Raw genomic sequence first — 24,997 nt, 5'->3', positions numbered from 1 at the left:
TTTAGAAATTCTAGTTTCCTTCAAAGTTCAGTCCCAGTAACACCTCATACCAAAGTCTTTTCTGATGCCCCTTTATTCAACTCTTGCCTCTCAAAAATACATAGGGCTATTATAATAGAAAAATCACTTAACCTCTCAGTATTTTAAACAACTTTAATGTGCAAAATTAAGTAATATTCATTAATAGAAGGAGAATCCTCACGTGGAATCTCCAATGAAATCATAGGTTTAATTCTTATCATTTTATTTGGTACGTATTTGTATGTATATGTATTTCTCATGATGGAAAGTAAACTCCTTGAGGGTAAGAACTTTTTAATTTTTGTCTTTGGATCTGTAGCACCTAACAGGGCTTAAATAGAAAAGGTAGGACTTAGAAAATGCTTCTTGATGGATTGATTAGTAAGTGTTAATATCAGTTAAAAAAAAAAAAAAGGAAAAAATTAAAACAAATAAAAAAGGAACTCTAGTCTTCCTTGGGATCTAATCATTTTTTCATTTAGCAATGAAAAAAAAATCCATTTCATAATATTATGATAATTTGTTCAGGAATTTCAAACTCTTCATGATGTCATTTGGGGTTTTCTGAGGAAAGATATTAGAATGGTTTGCCATTTCCTTCTCTAGCTCATTTTACAGATGGGGAGACTGAGGCAAATAGGATTGAGTGACTTGTTCAGTGTCATACAGCTAATAAATGTCTAAGGCCAGATTTGAACTCAGGAAGATAAAAGTCTTCCTAATTCTGGACCCAACACTCTGTGCATTCTGCCACTTGGCTACCCCAATATTACCCCACTGAAATTTAATCCCTTATTTTTGTTCATGGAAGGGCAGTAGCTTTTTTTTTTCCTTTTTTTCTTTTTTTGACTGGAGGCAGTATCAGAAACTTCTTAGTCCTTAATGCTCATATAGATAAAATGGTAACCAAACAATATCTCAGGGGGTGAATGTGGGTTGTATTTTTTTTTCAAGTTTGTCACATGACCTCACTGTGTGACATCACAAATCTCCCATCTCTGCTTTGTTGGCTTCTATGCATGAATAATTTTCCCAGTGCTTGTTTGTAGCAGGACAGGAGAAAGGGAGAATTACCCCAGCACAATCTCTTGTTGTCCTCTATCAGCATTCTGTGGGTCTGAGCTGGCTTACAACAGTGTAAAGACATCAGTGGCATGTGTTATAATATATTGGGCATTGTACTCCTGAAGAACACACGAAAGACAGAACATTGTTCTACCAGGGAGCAATTCATCGGGTTTTTCCCAGAGACTCTTGGGTCAAGTTTTTATAGGCCTATTTGATTTTCAAATTCTCTCTCTCTTTTTTTTACCCTCTTTCCTTTCAGTGAGCCATAGTGTCCAAACTTGTCTACATTTACTTCCCATGTTTTGTGCATGGTAGATGTCCTTTAAAAAGAGTATCTCAAATAAGTCTTTATTCTTGTTTTGTTGGCTCTTATTCTATGTTTTCATGAACTCTGGCCCCAGCCATGGCAACTGCAAGAAAAATGTTAACATTGATTGACAGGATTAAAAAAGCCTCAGTCCCTATCCGCATTTCAAACACTTTGGGAACAATGGTGTTTGGTGTGATTGAATTAATGAGATACCGTGGACTGTCAAAAGAGCACACATACTTTACATAAACCTGATTATCTTTGCATGGCAGAAATGAAAAAAAAAAAAAAATAGGAGGGAACAGAGGTTTGGCTTTTACTCATACCTCCAAAGGAGCCATCAAAGTGTAGGCCCTGGCTCCAAGACTGATGGGCCCACTCAGCTGGTCTGCCCTCTCTCTCCTCATACTACTTGGCCCTGTTTAGCATACATCAGCCATGGTATTTAACAAGTCTATTCAGGAAACCAGGCCCAGAAACAACACTCTTTTCACAACTCAGCAACTCTTTGCTGAATTTTTCCCCCCTCTTTTTTTTCCAGAGCACTATTGTTTAACTTGAACTAAGCATACATTTCAACAATTAAACCTGAACTGGCTCTTCCAGTCCTATCTTAACCCTGACGAGTGACATCAGTCATGACTATAACACATATTTAAGATGGGAGTCCCTGTCAGTATTGACTTCCAAAATCAGATGATTTCAAGAAGCATGAAAGTGAAGAGATAAATAATCTTCCCCACCCATGGTTTGAAGTCATATTTGGTACATTAAGAACTAATGTGGTAGGTATTCTCTGATGTTAAAAAGAGAGAAATGAGAATTGTACTCTTCTATCATGATAATTTATGACCAAAATAATAATTATACTATTATCTTCATTCAGTTCTAAAGTTCAAGAGTAGGATGGAAAGACCAATGGAAACAGAGTTTGAAAGTTCCAGACAGCTCCAAAGAATAAGTTAGAAATGAAAAGGTAACTAAGTTAAGTTCAAATAGATTTTCCTTTTATCAACCATGGGTCATGTTCAAACTTTCATCACAGGGATGATTATTCCAAATTTATCTAAAATAGCTGAATTCTTTTTTCAGGTTTGGATCAGACTCAAGCATCCTATAAAATATGTTGAGTCTTTCTTAAAATAAAAATCTAACTCAAGTTAATACTAAAAAAAACAAAAAAGGAAAAGCAGCAAAGAACTCAGCCTGCCCTCCCAACTTTTACCTTTCCCTTTTAGGAAAAGTGAATATTATAATATTTTCCAACTACCAGTGTAGAATCTGGAAAAGACTAAACACAGGATGATCAAGGTATACAACTTTTTTCTCATTTTCAGTCCTTCACTTGGTACAATTTAGAAAGGGGTGAGAAACCCATGAGAAAACCAAATGATTCTCTTGAGTTTGCTTAGTCTTCAATCCTTTTAGATTAGCTCTTTAAACACATTCTCATCTCCAGGAACATCTAGGAATTCTGACTAACTAGGGTTAGAAAAAACATTTCACTTCTCTCTTACCCCACACACTAAGTAGGACTCATTGACCAATGTGACCTGGGAGCTTGAAAACAAGGACATATGCAATTTGGTCAGCAAATTATCTAATTTGGGATTTATTAGTCACATCAACCAAATTAGTACAAATAGTTTGGACTTTCAATCCCCATTTCTATTAAAATAGCAGTTACAGAGCTTTATTAAGAGGAGTGTTCCAATGTTTCCACAATTTTTTTTTTAAAATTTATCCAAAATTCAGAGCAGGAATCTTTTTACATATTTAATTTAAGGACTCAACCAAGGTGTAAGAATCAGTGAAAGAATCTCAGAACATGTATGAACTGAAGTTAAATATAGAGAATTTAGAGCAAATTTTCAATTAAAAGCTTTTATAAGCCTATATGTCAGCCATTGTGGTTTAGAAAAATTATCCCATTTAATTTAAGGGGCTAAAATTTTAGGGAATCTGAATTCTAAAGCTTCCTTTTCAAAAAACACATATCAGAAAATCTCTGTAGCTTCTTTTTTTCTTTCACAGGTAAAATGAAGTAATAAAAATATGCTGAAAACTACCAAATGCATTTTGAATCACTTTGCATATATATATATATATATATATATATATATATATATATATATATATATATATATATATATGTATACATATTACCTATCTCTATATATTTAGATAGATTGATGATAGATAACTACTTAGATAGATATAAAGTACCATATAAATACATATGATACCATAATGGAGTCTCTTTTGGTAAAGGAATGGGTAATTCCTCATTCCTCAGAATAGATGGGTATGGGGGAAAATATGTATGCCCCCACGTACCCACCCACTCATTAGACCAGCCAGCAGATGTCTCTGTTTCACACATCCTGTAAAGACACTGTTTGCCATTTCCTTCCCATTTGTAAATTCCTCAATTGTCTGTGTGTAAGGGGTGGAGCGTGGGTTTTTTTTGTTTTTGTTTTTTTTCTTTTTTTTGCTTGACATGAAAGGATAGAGAGAACTGTAAGTACTTTATCTTTCTTAGGAAGTAGCCATATTTCTTAACTTTTAGAAAGTTCTTGGGCAAGTTCTTATAAACCTAAAAAGCAATATGTAAAATTAAATTAGTTGACAAATGCTTTCACCCTCTTCAAATGAAGAGTGTCTCATAATACTTTCATTCTTGTGCTTTAGCAGAGAAATAGAGGGATGACAGTGACCCTGGAAATGGTCAAGGAGAACTTTAAAAACATTTATATACATTAATATTTTAACAACCACTGCTTAGAGTTAGACAACATATCCATTTATGATCGATTGGTATAGGTCGTGTATGGCTATTCAGGCTATTTCCTTTCCTTTAATTAATTCTATATTAAATTGATATCACTTTGGTTGAATTTAGTGGAATGGGAAAAGAATACATATTCATAGAAAAGTTCTCTATCCTCAGCCCTTCTTCAAGCTACCAGGTTAAGGAAAAAAGTTCACCTTTTTGGAAGTTTAAATACACATTTAAATTCTTCCCTGCTTCTGTTTATTTTGTTACATGAATACTCCTGTGTATTTTAATCTCAATTTTAAGGATATTCATGGGATTACATATCTATCATTGGGAGCAAGAAAAACAAGACTACTTTCTTTTTAGGTCCAATTTTAATAAATCAGTTTCCTTTAAACATTGAAATATATTCACAGTTTCTAGAAAAAGATGTGATAAGTATCTTGGAGATCAGGGAATGAGTGGTCTCAATCTGATCACTTTTAACTTGATATTTCTCATAATTGGAATGGGAAATTTCATGGAAAATTTTTGCCCATTTTCCTATATCCCAAAAGACCTGTGATTTTTTTCAATAAGAGTTCAACCTCTAGTAATGTAACCCATCCATGCCTGATTATCATGTATAATTTTTGTCTTTGTCTTCCTGTAAATCTTCAGTGATGGGGGTAAGAAGGGGGGGGGGGTTTCACTGTGCATATTAAGTCTTTTCTCTGCCCTTAATCTCACATAGATACTAAAAGAACATACAGGCTCCTCATCAATTTTCTCTTTTTTTCCATTACATAATTGTCCCATCTTTTTTTCCCCCCTCTCTACCCTGGTCATACATTTCTCTCATAACAACTTTTATACTATCTCTCATTTAATTCCTAATGATCCACAATTAGAAGTGAAGTTCTTATTATTTTATCTATATTTCCACCTATATATTTATATGACTACAAGGTAATTAAAATTTGGTAGTTTTCAGTACATTTTCATGGAATAAGTGGTTTCATTTTATAGGGAGGAGCCAACAAAACCACAGAGACTTTCTAACTGACAGATGAGCCTTCTAAAAACTAGGAATTAGAACTCTGGTTTCCTGAAATCTCACTTTCATATATTAAATAACATAATATTTATATAGCACTTAGCCTAATGTCTGGCGTACGGTAGAGATTTAATAAGTACTTATTCCTTCCTCCTCACTCCCCACACATACCCTCTGTGATAACCAGACCCACAAACATTTTCTATTGCGATGTCACTATGCTTCACAGAGTAGAAATTTTTTCCAGATAGAAACATTGTGATGATTAATTATGATTATTGGGACTACTACTCAGAGGGAGGGATAGTATGTCAGTGAGTAGCAATAGAGAAGTAAAAAATGTTAAAACATTAAAAATATGAGTAAGAGCACAACGAAGACAAAGAAACATAGAAGAAACAAATAATACAAGTTGTTGCAACCTTATTTATATCAATATATTATATATATATTAATGTTTATATATAATCCATAATATAAAGTTCTTTATGTGTATATATGTTTTTAAAAAGATCTTTTTCTATCCAAGGTTCACAATAGTCCTCTTTCTCCTCTACATATTGAACTGTGTGTGTATTTATTGATGATTAAGTTCACAATAAAAAAGAGAATTTTAAATTAAAAACATCAATTTTTTAATAATTAGCACACCCACTTTAATTAGAATAGATTAAAAAAAAAAAAAAAAAAGCTTTCACCTCATGGCCACCAGCATCTGGAAAGGGACTATTTTCTCCCTTTCATCCTCTGGTTTACTGTCTCTGTTCCACACCCAAACTGTCATCATTGTATGCCTTTGCTTTAGCCTGCTTTTGCCTACTCTGACACCATTTTTGCCCAGGGAAACTTCAGTAGGATGGTAGACAATGATGATGATAACTAAATCCTAGTAAATGCAAACACTAAAATTCATATATTTTCCATTTGGTGTAGGTCCTACATATAATGCTACCTGTAGTAATATTTTTCCCAATGCTTGATTTCATGTCCTAGAATTCCTCTGCAAGAGTGGGTCTAACTGACATTTGATTTTTAAAATCCCTTCTCAAAGTTCAAGCACTGAATTTTCCTTGGGTGTAAGAATAGCTAGTTAAGATTCTTAAGAGAGAATTGCTAAAAATCATTCAAGCTGGCTTTACATTTTTCACTAAGAAAGAAGTAAAGCATCCAGATGATATGATGGAGAGAATGTAAATACGTAGTTAATAAGTCTTATCCTTGAGTCTTGTCTCAGTCATTTATAGCTGTGTGACTCCTGAGTATGTCATTTAACATTCTTAGCCTCAGTTTACTCATTTCTAAAAAGAAAATAAGAGTAATTATTAATTATATAATTAGTTCATTATGAGACTTTAATGAAGTTACTTTGCAGTCATCAAAGACAATTTAAATATTAATTTTCATTACTATAGGAATCATTCCTTTAAAATTTTCTAGTTCAGTAAGACTCAAAATAACATTAAGAAACAAAGAATAAAATTTTTTCTTGTATGGTTCTTGCAGATTGTTTTTTATAAAATTCAATTTTGTTTTATGTTTACTTCTACATTTTCTCCTTTCCTCTATCCCTCTCATGTATTGAGAAAACAAAAAAATAAAAAAGTCATTACAAATATGAAATTAGATAAAACAAAATTCTATATTAGCTGTATTCCAGAAAGAGAATAGCAAAGAAAAGGATAGGAAAGAAATAGAAAAACAACTTTAAATAAAATGTTTGAATCTATATTTTTTAGATCTCAATATGAAGGTGAATAATATTTTTCATCATGAGTTCTTTGGTCAGTCATTTTGTTAAGTGTTTCATAACTGATTATAATTAAAGCCTTACTTTTTTTTTTTTTTTTTTTTTTTTTACTGTGCAAATTATTCTCCTGGTTCTGCTCATTTCACTTTAGTTTCCTATGTTTTTGGGAAATCACCTCCTTCTTCATTTCTTACATGTAACAGTATTCCATCAAATTCATATTTTAGAACTAATTTAGCCATTCCCTAATTGACCCACTTGTCCTAGTTTCCAAATCTTTGCTCCTCAAAAAAGAATTGACATAAATATTTCTGTACTTATGGGTCCTTTTCATATTTCTTTGATCTCTTTAGGATATAGATTACATCTATTGAGTGTGGATTTGAAAATTATTTTAACTCAGATCTTCCTGACATCAAATCAGGAACTCTCTTTCATATCTATTATGTTTATTGTGTGTCAAAATATAAAGACAAGAAATGAAAGCAAGGAGCTTACATTATATCAGGGGAAGCAACTTCCATCTATCTATCTATCTATCTATCTATCTATCTATCTATCTATCTATCTATTTATCTATCATCTCTCCTTTTATCTAATCTATCTTTCCATCTACTCATCTACCATCACAAATATCTATAAATATGAATATATATCCAACATGTGCCTATATATGTACATGTATATGTACACATGTGGGTATATATGGATAGTTTGGTGTGTTTGTGTATCTGCACACACATACACACAAAGTAGCATTTGACAAATCTGACAATATCCCACGGTAATTGGTGTGAGCAAAGAACTAGTAAATTTATGATCAGGAAAGAACTTGTATAAGATGACATTTTAGATAAACATTGAAGGAAAATTGGGATAAAGTTTAGGAGGAAATGCATTTTAGAGAAGAAGGAAGAATCAAAGCAAAGATATACAGACAGGACATGGAGTTCCTGAGAACATGAAAAATAGTAAGGTATTGTAAAACTGGAAAGATAGTTAGATGTTAGAAAAGCATTTAAATGTCATATAAATAAGTTGGTTTTTTACCTTATGGGTAATGGGGAGCCCCTGAAGCTTAAAGAGTAGATGAGTGGTGTAGTTAGACTAATGGTTTATAGGGAAATGGTTTTGGTAGCAGTGACAATAAATTAGAGAAAGGAGATACTTGAAGAAAATCAAGAAGGGAAACCAATGACAAAGCTAGTGTAGTAGTTCAGACTATATGGAAGTGATGAAAACTAGGACTTTGCCCCTTCAGCATGATAAGAACTAGCATTCAATTTGTTAAAAGGTTCTTTATATTTGGTAATTAGAAAACACCTTGTTACCTCTCAATTATTGATGTGAGCCATAAAATCCTCTCCCTCAATGCATCCAAGAACCAAAGAACTCAGAAGGGACCCCAGCAGTAATGTATTTTATCATGAAAGTTGAAGTTAATAGGGTAGAATCCATTCAATTGTGAACTAGTTTTTAACTTAAAAGAGTGTCAGCATCCTTAAAATGGAATCATAAAATCTAAGAATCACTTAATTTCAGAGTTGGAAAAGACCTCAGAGACCATCCCAATATGACCAAAGTAATGGGAATGAAAAAAAGTGAAATTTTTACCTCCATCAGGGGAACTGGGAAGCCTTTAAAGAGCCTGGGAATTCAGAAAGTAAATATTGAACTCTTCTTGCACATTGTCTGACTAGATCAGAAGTAGTACAAAGCTACAGAATATAGATATGCCTAGGGCTTTCACATGATGTCTTTCTAGCTTTTGTACAGACCTAGGGCTGTTCTGCCCTTTTTATTCTCTTTCTAGTGACCAGCAATAGCAATAACCTTTATATAGTATTTTAAGGTTTGCATAGCACTTCACTTGCATTATCTAAATCGATCCTTTGGTATAATGACTCCCTTTTAGCGATTAGAAACTGAAACTAATGGAAAAGTAGAAAAGAAGGAACAAAGTATTTATTCTTGTTTAGTCATTTTCAATTGTGTACAACCTTTGTGATCTCATTGGAATTTTCTTGGCAAAGATACTAGAGTGATTTGTCATTTCCTTCTCCAGCTCATTTTACAAATGAGGAAATTGAGGCAAACAGGGTCAAGTGATTTACTCAGGGTAATCCAACTAATAAGTGTTTGAGGCTATAATTGAATTCATATTTTCCTGATTCCATGCCTGGTACTCTATCCACTGCATCACCTAGCTGCCCAAGTATTTATTAAATGCCTACTATGAGCTAGGCATTATGTAAGTATCATCTCCCAGCAATCCTGGGAGGTTAGTACTATTATTATTCCATTTTTACAGTTGAGAAATATGATATAAACAGAGGTTAAATGAGTTGCTTGAAGTTATACATTTAATAAGAGTCTGAGAGAGAATTTGAACTCACATAATCCTAACTCCAAAATGAAAAAAAAAAAAAATCATTCCACAGTATTACCTCACTGTTAGTTGTTCACATGTTTTCACTTTGTGAAATTAGAACAGGAGACCATTGAAGTAATAGATGGCTTCACAGCTTCTAACCTATGCAGTAGTAGATACAATAATATGCATCCTTCTATTCTTCTTTGCTGTTCTTTTCTTTCTCTGTCATCTAAGAGACTGAGACTTTTTAGACTGGACTTCATAATTCTTTAGTGAGTGAGTATAATTGCATTCTTAATTCACAAAAAGTTGTTTAAAATAGATTTATTATCTGAGGCTGTGCTAGATGATTCTGAAAAATGAATTGGTTAATATTAGTTATAGTAGGATATGACATATGAGGAATTCAGAGAGATTTAGGAAGATTTGTGGGAACTGATGCAGAATGATACAAGTAGAATTACAAAAATGAACTATGAACTGCAAAAATATGAATGAAAATATGGGTAAAATACAAAGTTATATACCCTATGAATAAATGGGTGCACTTATAGATCTGGAAGGCAAATAAATAAATGTATTTGCTTCCTTGTGGCAAAGAGTTACAGAACTATTAGAACAAGATATTATTTACACTGTCAGAAGAGATTACTATATGAAGAGGGTTTTGCTTAATTATTTTCTTTATCGCAAGGTACAGTAAATGGCAGGATGCCAAAGTGGATAGAATAGAAGTTTTGAAATCAAGGAGAGCTGGTTTAAAATCTTGTCTTTGACAAATACTGGTTATATGACTCAGAGTAAGGATAATCAGTGCTATAAGCATTTGTATGCAAGAGCTATAGAACAGTTATAAATTGGCATTGGTAGAGTAAGTTTCCTATACTAATGAAATCACAGGTCTGATATAATCCAGACTAATTATCTGTATAGTTCTACCTAAGCAACTTCTAACTTTGACCATTTAGGTTGAAGAGATCTAAAAGAATCACCAACAATGTGGCTTTCATAGCAGTGATTTAGATTGCTATCAGAGTCCCTTATGGTTCCAGAAACCAAATCTTATGTCAAATATCATTAGAATATAATGAGGAAAAAAAAGAAAGAAACATTTATTAAGTGTCTCGATTGGGCATAACTAAGCACTTTTTATTGTGGCAATTTAAAAGGTTCAGAGACATATTTTCAGGATAATTAAATCATTTTATTAATCGATGCCCATATTTTAATAAAACTAATTTTATTAATTTTAATTAATTATTAATCATTAATATTGACATTAACTAAAATGAATAACTTATTGTCAATATAATAAAATCAATTTATTAATTTAAAATATTTAATAAAAAAAAGAATTGACCATCTCTCTCTTAGATTAAAGACTAACATGGCAGCAGGCTCAAAGTTTACATGTTCTTTTGGAAGAGAAATATTCAAAATGATGACAATCAACTCTACTAATGAGAGAATGAAAATTTCAATAAGGAATTGAACCTGAACTTTGATTATGCCATTTAATTCTTAAATTCCCTCCAGCTTTGGGCAATCTCTTCAAAGAATTTATGCCCTCTCAAACCTGATTAGAACACAATAGCTATCCAGCCTGGGTGGGGTCTGAATCACAAAGTTAGTCTAATCTCATTATTAGCAATGTCTTTTAAGAGACTAAATTTTTCAAATGAGAACTTTAGAAAAAAGATGAATTCTGGCTCTTCCCAAATCATTGGTGGTTACAATAATTTATCATTCCACTCACAATAATTAAATAATATTATTAATATAATAATTAATCAACAATATTCGTAATATTTATTAATATTCCCGATATAATAATATTCATAATAGTTAATTCTTCATTACAGGTATTATCTCAATTTGATCCTCACAATCTTGAAAGTATGTTGCTTTTGTCTCAAATTTAGCTTTGAGGGAATTGAAATAAACAAAGGTTAACTGACTTGTTCAGGGTCACACATCTAGTAAGTATTTAAAGTCACTTTTTAATTCATGTCTTCCAGACTCCAGGATCACAGTCCTACTCACTGCATTGCTTAACTGCCTCTAAAGAAAGTAAGGATGTTTTAATTCTTTGCCTTTGTAACTGAATTTCCTGCCATGTATTAAAATAAATAACTTATTGATTGAATATTCACTTTAGTTAAACTCTAAACTTGTAGCCAGTACCTTAGTAGTAAAGATGACTTACCTATGTGCTTCCAGTAACAGGGGCAAATAATTCTCTGATTTGGTTATAGAACATGTGTATGAATGGAGTTAGAAATCTAATCTGCCATTATTTACTTTTTTTAAGTGATCAAGATGCATTAGAACCCACTTTAATATTTATTTATATTTTTTTGCTTCTGATGGTAGCTAAGAAAAATCATTTGTGTATTAAGCTGTTTCATCTATGTAAACAATGATTCTTAAGTTAGTAATTGTACTTAAAGATTGCTTATTTTGTAGGCAATAATTTTAAAGGATTACTTTTTAATATGTCTTTTGATAACATGCTACTATACTATATGCTTTAATAGCCACTGATTATTTTTTAAAATTACAAGTTTTTTCCCCTCTAGGGAATTAGGTCCTTATAAACAAATATATTACTTTATGTTTGCCATTTTCAAAATAGTGCTACTAAAAGGCTAGGAATTTAGAAAGATTTTGAGTTAAATTAAATGAAAAGAAAAATAACTAAATTCCCATCAGCATCTATCTCCATTCTTCTTCCAAAGCTCTATAGCTTTAGTTTTAGGCTTTTTTTTTTTTTTTTTCCTTTGAAGAGTTTGAGGGTTAGAAATGGATTCTTTTTCAACTAGTTTTTACAAAGAACATTCTTTGCAGTACAGATTCAGTATCCTTGAGTAACCGGAAATCATTAATAAATATAATTATCCTAGCAAGACTGGGACAGGGAAGACTTTGAGGTCAGTACAATACTCAGGCAAAACATGTTTGACTGGATGACAAAGTTTACGGAGATTAATACCCACTGAGGTGGCCTACTGGTAGGTTGTTGCAGGTTAATGGAAATGTGTGGCAATAGTCAGCAACATTAACAGGGTCTTTATCTTTGGGGCTCATAAATATTCCTCTTAACCCCTGCTAATACCAATGTTTCAGGCATTTCTAGAAAGAATTGGGACAAATAGCTTCATAGTTATTGTAAAGATTAGGGACATTCAGTTTATTTTTTGAACATTCCCACCCCCATTCTTACCCCTGCCCAACTGCTCAGAATTGCCCAGATCTTTGGATAATGATGTTGATAGCAAAGCAAATGACTCCATGTAGCCATTATCTTCACGTGGCTCCCTTTGTAAAGGAAGAATAATTACTGAGGAATTCCAGGTTTATTGAGGGGCCACATCTTTGTATCATCTACAATGTTTACTATAATAGTTGCATTCACATATATGCCAACCCAGAAACTTCTGCCACAGCTTGTAGTGCTGATATTTTACTTATAAGGGCTGCCTGAGAATTTCAGAAATGTATCCTTTCCAGTATTTGTCTTTATATTAAACCATACAAATCTGATTCCATGGAAGGCAGAGAAAGAATGGAAAATAAAGCAGGGAAGGGGTTAAGCATCTGCGTTGACTGCAATTTCTCAATCAGCCTCAGGAAGCCTCAGGTCAACTTTGCTCATAAAACTCTGCACAAATATTTCTTTTTCTATCAGAGGAATTCTAATTCTGCACACAGACCAGGGCCACTCAGATTATTACACATTATTAAAAATTAATTTTAAAAAAATGGTCTGGTTCCTGAAATATGCTGTAGAAATGTGAGTCCAAGCTTGAAACAGCAACAAAATAGAAAAGAAAATCCTTTGTATTGTAGTGACCAAATAATTTTTGAAAGAAAAAATTACTCCATTCACTTGGAATAGCATTATTCACTTCTTTCAGTTATATCTTAAATATACATATTCCTGGACTTTCCCATTCTTTACTGTAATGTTCTTACAATTTACTTATAAGTACTAAAAAGAAAAGACTTTCTAGCATGAGTCCATTGCAGCAACTAGCTTCAGGTCAGGGCAGGGATGTTATCTGAGGCTACAGAACCATTACACTACTGGTTCTATTGAGCCAGCATGACCTTATAATTCTATGTAGGTGAAATGTGCACATGGATGCTTGTAATATATTGTCCACACTAAATAATAGTTGGTCCCACTCACAATTGACAGGTGACATCAAGCAATAAGAGTCAAGAGGAGTGAACATACTAAACAAATGTCCACTTCTCTTTATTTACAGTGACTTTTAAAAAGAATATCATAAAATCATAGACTTTCAATGTCACTTGGGAGCTGAGAGGTCACTTAATGCAACCTATGCCCTATGTACAAATCTCATCCATCATTGTGCCCAAAAGTAACATCCAGATTCTACTTGAATATCTCTGGGGACAAAGAGTTCATTCCTTTCTGAGGCAATCCAAAATATTCAGGATGGCACAATAAATATTAATTAGAAAGTTATTTAAATTGAGCTGAAATCTAATTGCCTCCTAATTTCTACCCTTCATTTTTAGTTTTTCTGTCTCTTACTTTAAATCTAAACCCTCTTTACATGAATACTATGCAAATATTTGAAAACAGCAATAGTGTCCAAATAAGATGTCCTTTCTTCAGACTGAAGTCAAGTTTCTTTGAACAAGTCCTTATATTGCAAATATATTGATCTAAAAATATAGATTGAAAATTTTTGCATGATTACATTACATACATGGTTATTATTTATATCTGCATTTACCAAAAAAAACATGATTTGTCTTCTTCGTTGCCCTATGACAAATGATAGGTTCAATATGTGCACAAAAAAGTCACTTTAAAGAATTATAGACTACATCATAAGAAACTGACCCCCCTAAAATATAATCATTCCTTTATGGATGTAATTCATGTAAATCATGTCTTTTTGCTTACTTTGTTCACTGGACTTATCAGTTTATATGTCTTTTAATGTTTCTACATGTATGGTATGATACTGTGCTTCTGAGACCTTATCCAGGCTTGCCTCACCTTTATTGTGCCATCACAAATGCACACACATGCAAGGAATGTATTATGTATGTATATGCATCTGTATGTAGATTGATTAGCAGATCCAAACTACTTTCATTGTTGATTTTAGACATAAAGAAATGGGGATATATTGTTTATATATATGTATATATATATATATATATATATATATATATATACATATATCTATATATGTATATATATATATATATATATATATATATTAAACCTTGTCTTTATAAACTTTTACCAATCTTCTTTTCTTTAGAGTAATCTGAGTGAAAGCAAAATTTTTCCATTTCCCCATCCTCAATTCTTGTCTTATGTAAACAAATTGACTTTACCCTCCAATCTTCCATGCGAAATTGTTTATTATCTGTTAACTTTCTCTCCTTATGAAATTCATGTTTTGCTCACTATTATGAATTCTAAAATATTTTATGAAAGATTATCTTCCCTAGTCTCTTCAACATTCAGAGCCTCTATTGCCAGATAGAAATGACTCCTTTTGTGTGATCAAAATTCCTTCCTACTTCTGCATTTTCAATTTACCATTCAGTTCTACTAATTTCTTCTTAGCCTGTTATCTGACACTTAATGTATCCTGTCATATGAGAGGGTCATCTTTCAAAACAGAAATTACTTTTTTTTTTCCAGAATATCATTCAAGGAATAAAGCAATGTTAGAGAAGACCCTCATCCCTTTTAGTTAGGTGTTCCATAGATAAAACTTGAGGACTATCATGTTCTAGGTAAATCATTAAATTAGTTACTTTCAATTCAGAAAGTGATATGTACAATCATAGCTCATAAAGAAAAAAGTGTTCATCTTTAATGTCTAAGAATATTAAAATGGTGTGTTTTCTTTGTGTTACAAGATTATAGAAATTACATTTTTATAGAAGCAATGGAAATAATATGATCATCATCAGTAACTCCAAAATTACTAGCCCCTTTTCTGAAAACACAAAAGAGTAGTAATAGGAAAGCTTAGATGATTATCACATTTTTATAACAATCAGAGCCACTGGAATTTAATTAGATAGGTAGAAATTTAGTCATCCCTTCTCCTCTACTTATTGGATATGTGTAGTTAAGTAGAGGGACAAGGAAAACATAATCTCACATGATTAGGATCTCACTTTCTTGAGGCCAGGGACTGTTTCATTTAGGTTTTTGTATTCCTAGCAATTATCATGGTTTCTTTTATATTGCATGTGTTTTATAAATATTTGTCGAATTGGAGAATAGAGTACTGAGTTAATAGTGATGCCAATGATACAAAAGATAAAGTCATAAAGAGAAAAAATATTTAGAGAGAAAACTAAACTCTTCCTGAGACCTTTTGGATGTGTTGACTTTTGGGTTCTAGGAAGATTTCCAGATGGAATTGTCCTGAAGGCAATTGAAGATGTGGGCCTGGAATTTGAAAAAGATATTGAGGTTGAAGAAAAGGATTTTATAATCATCTCCATGGAGATTCCTAAAGGAAAACTTATAGATATAAGGAGACAAAACATATAATCTTGGGAAGTGCCCACCTTATAGATGTGGAGAAGAATAAATCAATATATCAGCAAACATTTATTAAGTTGCTTTCTGTCCTAGGCATCAGGAATATAAACATAAAAGCTAAAAATTACCTGTCCCCAGGGAGAGAAGGATATCTCTGAGTATTTAAAAAAAAAAAAAAAGAATATTCAGAAGGAGGCAGTGACAATGTCAAACACTGCAGACATAATATTTATCTATAATTTATTATTTTAAAATCGTTAACACAATCTATTGTAATTATAATATCAAAGTCAAAATCTCATTCAGAAATGAATTAATTGAAATGCAAATATATTCTATATATATATTTATTTTTGTGTTTTATTTTTTCATTTTAAAAATTATTTTGAAGTTGATAAAGATGAATTTTACTATATATATATATATATATATATGAAAGAAAAAAGAAGAAAGAAAAATTGCTTATGAAACCATGAAGCTCCATGATATCCAGCATATTTCCTTGTTTAAATTTTCATTTTTAATTTATGGAATAAAACAAGTATTACCATAACAGTACAAAAATGATTGCATGTGAAACTGCAAATCTATTATGAACAATTTGGTATTCTTTTCAAATATAAAACAAATTTATCAGGCAAACTTTTTTTATCCCTCTGTCCCTCCTCCCTAGGGATGACTACCATTAGACCTAAAAATCGATTTATCAAGAGAAATATAGTTATATGGGCAAGAAATCTGCATATGTGAAAAAGTACTGGGAACAATATTCTTTGGGTTTACATTGCTGATGTGGAGCTAGCAAACTACTGTTGTTCCTTATCACCACTAAGCACCTTTAATCCATTTTCAAATGGCTTAATTTACAGTGTTCAGGCAGTAACACTTGTTCTCTTTCTGTTCTTTACTTGGGGCTACTGTAAGTTTGAGGCATAATCATTGTGTAATGATTAAAACTCAGCTACATGAAGGAAGCAAAAAAAATTAGTCATTGGTCATCAGCATTTCATATATCTCATGAAATGCTGATGACACACACATGTATATATACATATATTAATATATACACATACATTTCAGACTTCACAAAAGTACATCTTTTTTATTTGATCTTTTCATTTTGAAACAATTTCCATAAAAATAATTTTTCATGCCATCCCTATTATTGCTAACCTAATTTTACAAAAAAAAAAAAAAAAAGTGAAAGAAGAAAGACCTCAAAATGAAAAAAAAAGTGTCCAAAGAAATTATAGAAACACAAATAGGTTAGTCTTTGACATCATGTCACCATTGAAGATGGAGAGGAATGGAAGTTGACAGCTCTTATGGAGAAAGGTGCAGGTATCTCTCAAATCTTAAAGGCAGCTTTGTGATAATCCCACAAGAGTGGGTTAGGATTAGAATAGGCAAGATTTCCCAATTCTGATTAATTCTAGTGTCTTCCCTTTTTTGATTTCTTACAACTTATCCTTTTTAAAGGTGACTTGTATGTGCTGTTTACATGTTTCCTCCAATTAAGTTGTGAGGTCCTTGAGAAGGTGGTCTGCCTTTTTTCTGTTTTGTTTTAGTTTTGTATCCTCAATATGTAGTACATAAGGTGCCTGATATATAACAGGTATTTAAAAAGTTGTTTAATGAGTAACTCCAGAACCCAACTTGTATGGATCAAATCATAAACTAAATGTAAAGCACTTAGCATATTGTATGGCATGTAGTAGCCGCTAGAGAAATTTTAGCTATTATTATTATAATTGTGATTATCAACATTATTATTAATCAAGAAATCTGAGTTCAAATCTATCTTCATATACTTAATAGCTGTATGAGCCTGGATAGCTTAACTTCTGTCTGTTCTAATATATTTCTTCATTTGAGAAGTGAGAATAACAATAGCACTAATTTCCACTGTGGCTATGAAAATAGAATTCTGAGACATTTCTAAAGTGCTTTGCAAACTTAAAAATTACATAAATTCTAATCTTTATGATGTTATTTCCACTCTTGATTTTATTATTATAGGGGAACAATATTTCATTACTCTAATGTCCCCTGGTAAGTTCTCAAGAGGCCTTTGAGAATAGCATGGGTGAGTGGAAAAGTCAGAAGATGTCCCTTCAAATTTTGGCTTTGCCATATTCTTTGTGACTTTGAGCAAGACATAAATTCCTTGTTCCTCAGCTTCTTTATTTTTAAAATAAAGAGTTGGACTCAAGGACATCTAATATCCTTTCCTGTTATTCATCTTTGACTTGTAATATGAGAGGACTTTATTCAATGTTTTCTAAAGTTGCTTACAACTCTAAAATACATGCAACTTTTAACCCCGTGATTTGAGGTCTCAAAGGAATCTTTATCAATATCATGTAAAACATTATAAGTAATGAAATGTTCCAAAATTATTTTTCTGTTTTGTTATATATATTTCATCCTTCCAAATAAACTTTATTCTTTGTCAGGGGAAAAATCTTTTACCTTGGCTCTCTGCCCTTTCCTACCCCAAATGCACACACAAAAAAACAGAGACTCAGAGAATTATTAAATGTCATTTCTTCTCCTTTCACAAGTTTTTTAAAATTATTTTTTCCTGTTTATTTTTTTAATTGTCTTCTAATCAAAAGGCTTAAGGAAGCACTGTCCTAGGTCCTGAGGATGCTTCTGTTCTAAAGAAGAGACCACATTTATATACATAAGTATTTACAAAACATATAGAAAGTAAATAATCTTGAAATGTATTAGAAACTGGATTGGAGACAGGAGATATGGAAGTGATCTGAGATTCTGAGAGTTTCTACAACAGGAATAGCCCATCTGGAATAAGTTTTAAGTATTTCTTGCCTTTCCCTGCTGTTAATCCTAATCTTTGGGTAAGTGGCTCAGTGGATTGAATACCAGGCCTGGAGTCAAGAAGACACTTTTTGTTTAGATCTGGACTCAGACATTTACTAGATGTGCATCCTTGGGCAGCTCATTTAACCCTATTTGCCTCACTTTCCCCATCTGTAAAATTAGGCAGAGAAGGAAGTAGCAAACCACTCCAGTATCTTTGCCAAGCAAACTCTGAAAAAGGTCACAAGGAGTCAGATATAATTGAAATGATTGAATAACACCAAAATCTTAATTTATAGTAGGACTTTAGAGGTGCTCAAATCAGCCTGGATGTTGAGATTTGAGTGAGAGACCATCAATTCTTGGTGATGCTGGATAGCTATTGTTCAATAAGAATATCTAACTGGGGCCTTTTGAAAACTTTAGCAGCTTCTTGTCATACCCTGAATCCAGGCTACTGGGAATTCCCTGAGCCAGGAATCCAAACTGCTCACCATAATGTTTGTTTTGTGTCTAACCTAGGAAAACATCAACTATTGTTAATATTAGGTTATTTTTTTCTTGAAAAAAATATTAAAAGTTTTATATCTTCCTGTTTTCTAACTCTTAAGAGCTCTTCTGTGTGGGTAAATATACACATACATCCATGTTTTATATATACATAGGTATATATTTTCTAAGTATATAGTAATAAGATCTTTTTAAAAATATTGAGGTATTTTTTCAAGATTGTTGGTCACTAGCTTCTTCTGATATCACAGGTTATACATCCTACTATATTCAAACAGCATTGCCTCAATCACCCAGTGTGGACCTAACAAATTCATTTCTCTATATGGGACTGGGCTTTTAAAACTAAACCTTTGTGGTTCAGCTTTGTGGAAGTGCTTCCAAATATCAACACCATGGGGACACTGCCAGCAGTTTGCACTGGCCAAATAAATTTTCTTTCTCTCTACCAAGTCTTCTTCAAATACATCCTCTCTCTATAGGGGGCAGTCACCCCAAGGAACAGCCCTTCAGGGCCCATTGGCATGTTGATCTGTGGATGAACTATTAATTACTTTGATGTCATTTCTCACCCACTGGAACAAATTGCCAGAGCTATAGCTCTGCAGGCGATGGTCCTGCCAGCAGGGGCCTCTGGCAGCATCAGGGTTAATTCACAGTGGTCACTGGAAAAAAGCAAACAATCTGGGTGCAAGTTTGCAAAACGAATTTTCAATGTGTAGCCCACAGATGATCATTGATTGTGGTAAATAAATAAAAACACTCCTGACTTTTATTGTTGTAGGGAGTAATTATAATTCACAGGGCCAGACTCTTTGTGTTGCTGAATGCTTCATTTGTGGTTTGCATGAGTAGATACATTAACTTCTGGAAGCTCTTTTCATTAGAGCACTATTACTCATTGAGGACTGATCAATATATCATCTATACAACATCTTGAATGTGGATGTCTGGATCCATTGTGGACTTGCTGATAATGACTTCTTTATTCAAGCCAGCTTGTAGGAACAAGAAGATAAAGAAAAGGGAAGAGAATTATAGCATATGCTCTTGGAAGTATTGTAAGGGCTATAAGTAGGAAACAAGGGTAAACGCTACAGGGTAGAGGGAAAAGATCATCATAAAAGAAAATAGGGGGAGAGAATCCACAAGTTAAAATAGGAAAAAAGGAGGGTAGAATGCCGTAGCTTTTCTTTGGTGTTATGAAAAGGAAATTATGTTTTAATAAATCTTGTTAAAATAGTTCTTTCTTTAAAAATGAATTAAAATCCCTTTTGGTTTTCATGATGCACTATTTTCCCCACTTTTTAAAATTCTCCCTATAAATAGGAAATAATTTTTGTTTTTCCTTCACAGTTTAATACTTTATATTTTTAAAAAGTGAACCCCTAAACAAGAAGTTTAAGGATGTAAGTCCCTCATTTTTCAATTCAGTATTATTTTAATCATATGGTGGTTGGAAATGATTTAAAAATAAAACATGAGCTAGGACAAGAGTGAGTCAAGAGAATTAGACATGTATATATATGCTAAATCTCTATCACTTCACAGAGCTCCTGCATTCATAACTTAAAATATCTTCATAATTTAACATATCAAATATTGGGACATTGTTTTTATTGTTCATTTTTTTCCTTCTACAAGGGACTAATGCTTTATTCTTTCTTATGGAATGCATATATTGTAAATTGTAATGAAAATTACATGAAGTACAATTTATACAAAGTTATAGGATGAAATGGTAGTATAGGGGCCAAAATAGATCATAGTAAAACATAAAGCCTTTCAAAAATATCTCAGAGCAAAGAGATAAATATGAAGTACAGTTATACATCAATAGCATAGATTGCTTCAAAGAGAAAAAAGAAAGATCACTTTCTGGAATTCCAGAAGTTTGATTCAAATCTCATCTCTAAATATTGTCTATGTGACTTTTGGCAAGATACTTCACCTAGCTTGGATCTCAGCTTTCTCATTTGTAAAGTAAGGCAGCTGGACTAAAAGTCCTCCTAGGTCCCTTCCAATTCTAGATTAATTGGTGATCCAAATCTAGAACTAATATAAGAATTCTCAAGGACTTGTGTTTGACAGTGTAAGTTCAGAACAATTGTACAATAGAGGGAAAGTTGAAAAATAAAAGGGGAGAAGAAAACAGAGATAACAGAAAAGAAAAAAAGAGAGCTATAAATTTTATATTTTAAAAATAAATATTCACAGATAATCTTTTTGGAGAAAATGATATGAATTCTCAGCTATAGTGTTGTCATTATCTCTACCAAAATTAAATTATAAACTCCTTGAAAGCAGATTCCCTATGCTTATATAACTACCATAGTGATTTTATTCCAGGTGCCTTAGGTTCCTCAGTTTCAGACTGGTGAATCTTCACTAGCTCCATTCAAAGTATGGTCAGAGACTTATTGCTTTTCTTTTCATATCTCCACTATTTAGCAGAGTTGTTGGCAGATAATAAGCACTCTTGATAGGTGCTTTTTTATTCATGTTTTATTCACAAATTTATAGTATAATATAGATGAAGTACAAATACCTCTTTATTCACCCCCTCCCTCTTTTAGGTTAAGTGAAAACAAGTCAGTCAACCAATCAAAATCCATTGGAGTAACTATGAAAATTCTTTAAAAACTCTTGGATGAAGTGGAATGATCCCAGACCTGAAACCTATTTCAGTAGATTGGGTTCTGCCTCCTTTAAGAGATCATTAAATTTTTAATTAAGTTGAAAAGGGAGAGTTCCAAACATTGGAAGCTTGTGGCTTTTCAGAATATTTCTTAGGAGTAAAGATAGGACTGAACTGTGGAAGATAAGAGAGATGTAGGCATCTTGTAGCAGAAAAATTCCAAGAAATGGTTGGCAATTTACTAAACTTTCCTTCCTAGTATCTCTTTACTCATAGATACCCTAATATATTCTGCTGCTTCATTAAGCAGAGTTTTCCAGTAAACCAGATATTACCTGAATCACACAGACTATGAGTTACCTAGAAAAAGATATAAATATAAAAGTTGACAAAGAACCTAACACATCTAAAAGTTAGAAATTTTCCTGACTCGAGGTTCAGCAACAATAGATCAACAACTTTTTGTTTAAAATAAACTCTGTAAAGCTGACAAAGGAATCACATGAACCTTAGGGGCCATTATACTGCCTCTTAGGTTTTACACAAACTAAACATTGTAAAAAGGTGTTATATATGTCTGAAGCCTATCCAACATAGTAAAATCTGCTAGATTCTTGAACTATACTGGCATAGCTTTTGAGGATCCAAAATCACCTTCTAGAAGTAGGAATATTGAATTAGAGGAAAAAAGATAATTCATAAAGATTGTAAACACATACATCTCACTAAGAAAAACTAGGAAAAATGTTCAAATTTAAAATATCATTGACAGTAATTTTAGGCATATAAATGAACTAATTAATATAATTAAGTAAGAGAAATTACAATTTATATGAGAAAGGGCAAAAGGAGTTGTTTGATTAAAAAAAACCTGGTAAATAGGAATTTGGATTATCAGATCTAAAATTATATTATAAATATGAATTTAAAAATCTATCTGGTACTGGGTAAAAATTAAAAATTCAATGAAACAGAATATGAAAACCAGAATCATTAAGAAGCATAAAACATAATAATATTAAATAAATCTAAGAGTAAGAAAAATGTTCAAATCATATCTCAGAACATATTCTTATTACAGATTCCATTTTAATCAAGTATCCAAATATTTACCCCTCTATATACATATACAGAACCTAATTATTTTTATGAAGAAATATAAGTGACATTTATCTCAATTGCAGAAAGGAAAAAAATATTATTTATTGAGGATATGAAAGAAATCACGAAACAGATATATTGGATTTGATGCTAATAAATGATTGTTACATATCAAAAATCAAGCTACCTAAAGTATATAGAAAAGAAATATATTAAGAAAGTTTTGTGATAAATATGATAAAAATATGAGCAGAAGCATCTTTAAAGATATTGTATGAAATTATAATCTTCTATTAAGCAAATGTTTTCAATATGATGTCTCATTCCATGATGTATATTAAGCTAAGTATGTTCATTTGTCAATATTTCTAAAATATATAACTTTTGAAAAGATTATTAAAATTTAAAATCTTACTATTTTGTTAGCTATAATTTATCAAGGACTTTAACATTTACAAATTAACATTTGCAAAGAACTTTTCACTGCCAACAACTCAGGGAAGACAAAAAACTAAGGCTGAGGGACTTGATCAGGGTGACAGTTAGTAAATGATCAAATCAAGATTTGAACTGAGCTTGTTCCTGGTTCCAAGTCCTGTGGTCTCTCCCTTGTACCACAAATTTACCTTGTAAAAGGAAACTCCCAACTCTGATGTTGGAAAATGCTGAAAGCAAAAGAAAATGGGCACAACAGAGAATGAGATGAATAGATACTATCATCAAACAATGAATAAGAATTTGGACAGACTTTAAAAGGTAGTGAAAGATAGAAACGTTTGTTGTGCTATGATTCATGGGGTCATGGAATGTTGGACATGATTGAATGGTTGAACAACCATAAAAACGCAACCTATCTTCTTTCTGATTTTTCTATGCTGCTCCCTGAAAATATGAGGATTTGCATGAGGAGTTGATTAGGGAAGATCAAATAGCCAGACCCTAACCTGACAGAAAAGAAATATTCACTTTTCTTGTGCTGTCTTACATTTATCAATATTTTCCACATACATTTTCTACTACTGTTATTTTGAAGGAACTCTATATTTTTTTTCAAGTGAACTCCTGAATAAATTGAAATGACAACAATCTTATTTTAGAACTACAATTCCTTTTAATTTTACATCATTTCTTCATTCCCAAAACTATCATCCAACTGGAAGTCAGAAACTTTTTCTCTTCTCTCAGCTTTGCCATTCATTTGCTGTGTGACTTCAAGATAGCCATTTTATCTGTACAACTAAATGATGGATAACACTACTTCCATGTTAGTAACCTATGAATGAACAATTATAAACTATGCTACAATTTCCATTCACTTACCAAAATGACATTAGTAGCAAAATTTGTTCTTTGACCATTTTATTTTTAAACAATTTAAATTGTCTTCTATATATTGAGACATTCAAGTTTAGGGCTGACATTCCTGGACATTTTGAGACAACTAAGAAAGTCTATGAAATATGGAAGGATTTTGAATGTTAATGATCTTTTCAAAATTCATATTTTTGAGAAATACTGACAAATGAACATATGCAACTTAATGTATATCATGGCATGGAGTGTGATAATGAAAGCATTTGATTTTGCATCAGAGGATGGACATCCAATTTTTGGAATATTGTGTGACTTTGATCAAGTCATTTAGTCAAATTGAACCTTAGTTTCCTCACATGCAAAATGAAGAGTTGGGACTATGATTTCTAGCATCCTTTCCTCCTCTAAATCCTATTATATATTCAAATTTGATTATTTAATTGTAGTATTAAATTATAGATATTTTAAATCTTCAATTATAAAGGTTAAGTAGTGTGATGTATAGAAAGCTGTATCTGGAATGAGAAAGATCTGAGTTCAAATCTATTCCCTGCTACTTACTAGATGTGTGACTGAACAAATTATAGAACATTTGTCAGCCTCTGAAAAACATTATGAATGATTTTTAAAATAAGGATAACAATACTTAGCTATCTCTAATGATATATTTGTAAAGCAATTTACAAACCTTAAAAGGGCTAAATTAATGCTAGCTAT

The sequence above is a fragment of the Sminthopsis crassicaudata genome, chromosome 1 (assembly GCF_048593235.1).
Source record: "Sminthopsis crassicaudata isolate SCR6 chromosome 1, ASM4859323v1, whole genome shotgun sequence".
In the NCBI taxonomy this organism is placed as follows: domain Eukaryota; kingdom Metazoa; phylum Chordata; class Mammalia; order Dasyuromorphia; family Dasyuridae; genus Sminthopsis; species Sminthopsis crassicaudata.
This window is presented reverse-complemented; position numbering follows the sequence as displayed.